This window comes from Cupressus sempervirens, chromosome 11 (genome assembly GCF_028749045.1).
Source record: "Cupressus sempervirens isolate cs-2001-9-10 chromosome 11, ASM2874904v1, whole genome shotgun sequence".
In the NCBI taxonomy this organism is placed as follows: Eukaryota; Viridiplantae; Streptophyta; class Pinopsida; order Cupressales; family Cupressaceae; genus Cupressus; species Cupressus sempervirens.
The window spans coordinates 448,278,574-448,284,839 of NC_143128.1; positions in this window are offsets into that span (position 1 = coordinate 448,278,574).

Consider the following 6,266-nt stretch of genomic DNA (forward strand, 5'->3'; position numbering starts at 1 on the left):
TAAGTTTCAAGGGGTGTGTAGAACTAGAACTAGTTGTGAGTAGTGAACCCTTCCACATTGGACATGCAATAATGTTATGATTATAGGTCATAGTCTCGTCAAATTGACTTATGTAAAGACAAGTACACAACTATCCATGCAATCATTCTTTCCCTTATGATCATATGTGCTGATTTTCTTTACAATATTTCCTAAGATCTCATCTTCATTGACAAATGATCTACATAATTATTGGATAGTTCTTTAAAATTATAAGCTTTTATGGTTTAAAAAACTAATGCTTTCATAGGGAATTATTGGACTAACCACCAAAATTCCCCTTTGGGATTTGAGACATAACTTAACATCTTGCTATTTTCTATAAGTCTAGTCATTGTATCAAGCATTGACAATTTGAAATTTTGGTGCAATGATAACCCTAACTTGTAACAAGTGGTATTAGAGCTTAGTTACATGTTTGAATCTCCTTAGGTAATACCAAGGATATGATTTTTGGACTAACTGCCAATGATCCCCTTCAAGATTCATGACATGATTAACCTCCTCCTGTGTTCCACAAGTCTACTGGTTATATTGGGCATTGACATGTCAACGTATTGGTACAATGACAACCCTATCTTGTTACAAGATCACCTCAAACATGTCATTCTCATCACAAAAAGAAACATTTGTGCATAAGATCATTAATTATATATTTAAATAAACTAAAATGACTTCATTTTCCTAGAGCATTTACATTTTACTTACAATGTCCTATACTAGGATATTAACTAGGAACTATTTACTCTTCTACTTAGGGATTGAGGATTATTGTTGACTACTACACCCTCTCCTAGAACATCATTTAAATATCAACCAAAGAATGTTTGACTTGAAAGGAAACAATAATGTATATGCACTAATCACCCTTGCTAGACATGAAATCTATCCTAAAGAATATTGTGTAGAAATTTAAATGCTAGAATTGAAGTACTAGAAAAGAAACTCTAATCCTACTACTGAAATGAAAATGAATCTCATTTTTAAGGATAGGAACTATGCTATCTCAAGTGGCTACTTGAATAGAAGACATCTCCATGATTGTGCCAATTGTAGTAATAGTCACACTGAGATGCTAATGAAAGCATTAATAGTAAACAAAAATGTTTAATATACTACTAAAAATAAAGAGAGGCAACTTCCTAAGTACACCCCTTAGGTAGTGCCTTAGGAGTGCAAAATATTAAAAGATAAAACTCATGAACTCTTCATTCATGTAAGATTAGAAGTATATTATACTTTCACTACAATGAAACAAAAACAAATGATAATCCCATCCTTTCTCTTAGAGAGAGCATGACTATTTTCAGCTAGATCCTAACAACTAATTGACCATTCCCAAGAAGTATGGAGTATTTTCTTACACCATTTGACTCTTTCCAAGTAGAATCAAGCATGATGAGAATAAATGAGTCAAATCAGTTTATAGGAGTAAATAGACCACCATCCTAGATTGCCATGTCTTTAAGGTTGCGTCTTCTACAGTTATGTAGTGCCTCAAAGACCTATTCTTATTTATGAGACTTTTGTTGATGTAGTACATGTTCTTCTAGCTATTACTTGATTCATCCTTCTATCTTGGTCTTCTTTTAATAGTTCGTACGCTAATCTAGTGGTTTCTATATTTTCTCCCTAAGACTTGAAATCTACATAAATGAACAACTAATCCTATACCAATAAGTTAGATTCATGATTTACCTCATTAAATAATTCATTACTTCACCCACATGTATTATTTAGACATTAATAAGAAAAAAATAATAATCTTAATATGTACCTCATTAAATGATTCATTACTTCACCCACATGTATTTTTTAGACATTAATAAGAAAAAAATAATAATCTTAATATGGCTACAAGATAGTTAAGTAGGAGTGGCTACAAGAAAAGGGGTTCCATCTCATAAGCTCATAACATACATTTTCATAAACAACAAAACATAAATAAATATTGTGGAAATATATCAAGAGAACCATCACAATAAATTGATTATAGTAGTTGTAAAAATCCTTTTTATACATCCGTATACTATCTATAATTACAACATAATGTCTTTGTGTATCAAAAAAAGGGAAGGAAAAATTCTTTAAAACATATAAAAAGTATCCAAAATATGAGCCCAAAGTATGACAAAAGTAGGGCTCACCATTCCCGTCAATCTACTATCCTTCAATGTGCTAAAATGTGAGCACACTTTTATGAGTCATTATATCCAAGATTTCTCAAGAATAAGGTCTCAAATGGTGGCTCATAGCTCTCTATTCATGGAGTGCAATGGTTTTTAATGGAGGCCCTAAGTTTGACCTAGTTTGTGCCCATGCAAGTACACCATAAAATGAGAGATTCAAAGATCAAAATATGCATGCAAATGAATATGCAAGCTAATCTAAATGATAACAATGCAAAGCAGTGCAAGAAAGAAAATCTAATCTATAAAAAGAAATAACAATGCAAGATTAATCTATGAAAATAAATATGGATCTAAGCTAATATGAAAATGCAAGGATGGATCATGATGATGGAAGCCATGGATGTGTGAGAGATGAAGACAAGAAGATATAAGTTCTTCACAAAAAGATTTAATGCTCAAAGTCTTCCAAAAATCACTCTCCAAACTTGCAACATAACAATAGCATAATCGTGGATGTCAAAAATAAGGAGAGGGCTCTCCTTTATAAAGAAGAATGAGCTATAAAGATTAAGAGGCAATAATATTTAATCAAGGGTGGAGAAAGAATGATTTGTGTGAGACAAAATTCCACCAATGAGAAAAGAGGAAAATTAAATGGAATCCCACTTAGAAATATGTGCATTTAAGTGTAGAGGAAAAAAATTAATTTAATTTTTATTTATTTAATTTCCTTTTTCAAGTGGGATTTTATTTAATTAAAAGGTTGTAAGTTCTTTTAATTAAATAGGAAATATTTAGTTAAATTAAAAGAGGGGTTTTTCTTTTAATTAATTAAATGTGGATTAATTATTTAATTAAAAGAGAGGTTTTCTTTTAATTAAATAAGACTCAGGATAAAATGATCAAACCTTAGGAAATGTTGAAATAATTGAAATAATTACAATTTGATCAAAGAAATTGATTCGAATTGATTTACTAAAATATTGCTTACCGTTGATTCATAAAATTTGATAAATTGAATAATGGGGGTCCATAGACTAGGTGACCATTTTAGGGTGTATACATTTGTCCCACTTTGACTAATGTGTGATCAATTTGGGAACACATATAGTCAAAGAAAAAAATTGAAGTGTGAGATCGATTTGGGATGACAAAACAACCTAGATGTGTGGTCGATTTGGGAAGACATCAGTACAAAGAATAGAAAAAAATTTTGACTTAAAAAAGTCAAGGATAAAATTGAATCAAGGATTGAAGTTGATAGGTACTATCCCCTCATGATCGAAATCAAAATGAGATAGAGGAGAATTTTTTTTGATAAATTTGATCAAATCGAACAAAAGATAAAGTTCTTGATGTAAGATGAAAGTTATAAGAATCAAAGAACCAAGGTAGATCATCAAGCATGAAATATTATGCCATAAAGGTGAATTAGAAGAAAAGAAGTGGGGTGAAAGCGAATGAAAGGTTGAAATTTGGAAGATATGGAAAGAAACAAAAAGAAGAAAATATTTTTTTTTGTAAGAAATAGAATGCCCCAAAATCAATCAACTATTTCAACTGAGATCAGGAAATAAGATAAGGAAATGAAGATCAAAACATGACCACATTTGATTAAAAGTCCACAAGAAAGATGAAGGGAAAACCCTCTCAAACTCATAATGCAACCTAAAAATGCAAACTAACATGAAATCTAATAACACAAGCTATATGAAAATAAAAAGGTGTACTTGCAATAGAGAAATTGTAACATAGGATTTTGTGTTCATCATTCATTAGAAAATTTAAAGAAATTATTTTCATCATTGGGCAATTATTAACGAGCATCAAAAAATCACACAATCATCACTAGTCACAGGCACAACTATGAAGTTTTGCATGTGATTTATATTGGATTGGAATGTGAAAATATTCTAACTTAAGCATTGAAGACATAAAGGTCAAGATGACCTTGATGTTAGCTTACCCAATTTAATGTAGCAAAACCATGCACACATCAAGGCATAGATGCCAAGATGACCACAAGAATGGTTGTGCAAAAGTAGTCAAGGATGATGCCTCAAATATCCTAAGTGTTTCAAGGGGACAACAAGAGACACTCTAGAGTTTCAAGACTACACCAAAAAGTAGAAAACAAATAAAAACATGCCCCATGCCCAAAGTCCTCTAGCTATGCATCTGGGAGAGACTTATCACAAAAGGACACTCAACAAAAATCAATAATAGTCAGCACACAAAGAAAAGTTCATGACATAAGTGTTTGTGTTTAAAAATTTAAGTGTATTAATTGATATTGAGTTCCAAGGATAAAGATAATATTCTTGCAAGCATGTAAGATCACATGATGAAATTGGGTAAGACCAAACTGATAAGTGTTGAAAAACATTTGATGTCAGGAGTTGCATTAAAAAATACAGTTGGGGTGATGTTGAAAAACACCATTTGTGAGGTTTTCTAAAGACTAACGTAGCCAAGAGACCAAAGCTAACACAATTATACCCCCTAGACAAAGACTAATTCCAAACCAAGGCAATAAGGACAAGGCATGATGGAGAAAGATCAAGTGTCAAAGACACGTGCTAGGAAATAGGGGTGCAAAGGCCTCAAGTAGTGTCCATTTCCAAATTTTCACCACTTGGATTTTTTTTTTTTGGAATATATAATTTTTTTAGAGATACATCAAAGCACTTATTACCAAGATGATCATATTTTTAGGACATTTTCCAATTTTTAGAATTTTGACAATATATCATTTTTTTGGATTTTTGAAATATATCATTTTTTTGTATTTTTTCATGATGAATAAATATGTACAAGGATGTCCCTAGAAAAAATGGGCATCATGGGTAGAAGTTCTTCAGGTGCAAGACATTGATAGGATTAGGGAGCTATTCTCCCTCTATTGTAGATAGTAAATAGGCATAAAACCTAAAAATTTCTGTAATAATGTAAGGTCCAAGCCAATTAGATTCAAACTTACCCTTTTGATCTCTATTCTATTGATTCTTAGGATTTTCACGTAGGACAAGATCTCCCACCTAGAATTCTCTAGGGTGAAGCTTTATTGAATGCTTTTGACATGCACTTTTGATAGACCCTCATATGATCAAATGATGCTTGAAATTTCTCATTTAGAAGTTCCAACTCTTGAAGTCTCATGGGACAATAGTCTTCATCTATAACTAGACCTTTGAGGGAAACTTTGAGTGAAGGAATCTCAACCTCTAAAGGTAACATTTCTTCAACACCATATGTAAGGGAAAAAGGAGTAGCCCTAGTAGTATTATGAATACTCATTCTATAGGCCCACAAAGCTGGATATGTCTGTAAGTGCCAATCTCTACCATTCTTATGAACTATTCTATGTAAGATTTTGAGAATAGTTTTATTTGATGCTTTTGCTTGACCATTTCCTTGCAGGAAGCAAATGGAGGACCAATGTTGTTTTATCTTAAATTTCTTACAAAGTTGTTTAAGATCCTTATTTTTAAACTAGTCTCTATTGTTAGTGATAATCTTAGAAGGAACTCGATATCTACAGATAATATTATTTAGAATAAACAGAGAAACTATCTTTCTTGAGAAAAAAAAAGTGGGACAAATTCTACCCATTTAGTGAAGTAATCAGTAGCAATGATAATAAACTTATGTTTACATGATGAGTTGGGATGCATCTGCCCAACAAGATCAAAGGCCCATTGCTGAAATGACTAATGAGAGATAGAAGGAAAGAGTTCCCTGCCGAAAGCATGTATCAGGTTACCATGTTTTTGACACTTTTCACATGACTTTGCAAAAGCTTCTACATCAATCTACATCATGGGCCAATAGTACCCCACCCTAAGCAACCTTTGAGCCATGGAAAGGCCATTGACATGTCCCCCACAGATGCCCTCATGGATGTCAACTAATGCTTGATCAGGGTCTTCCTTTTCTAAGCATCTAAGAAATGTTCCATCTAGACCCCTCCTATACAAATCATCGAAGATAAGGGAATGGTGAGAGGCATTTTAGATAAGGTGTTTACATTCAGATTGGTTAATTTTTTTAGGTGTAATGCCACCATGAAGGTATGAATAAATGGCACTGTAATGA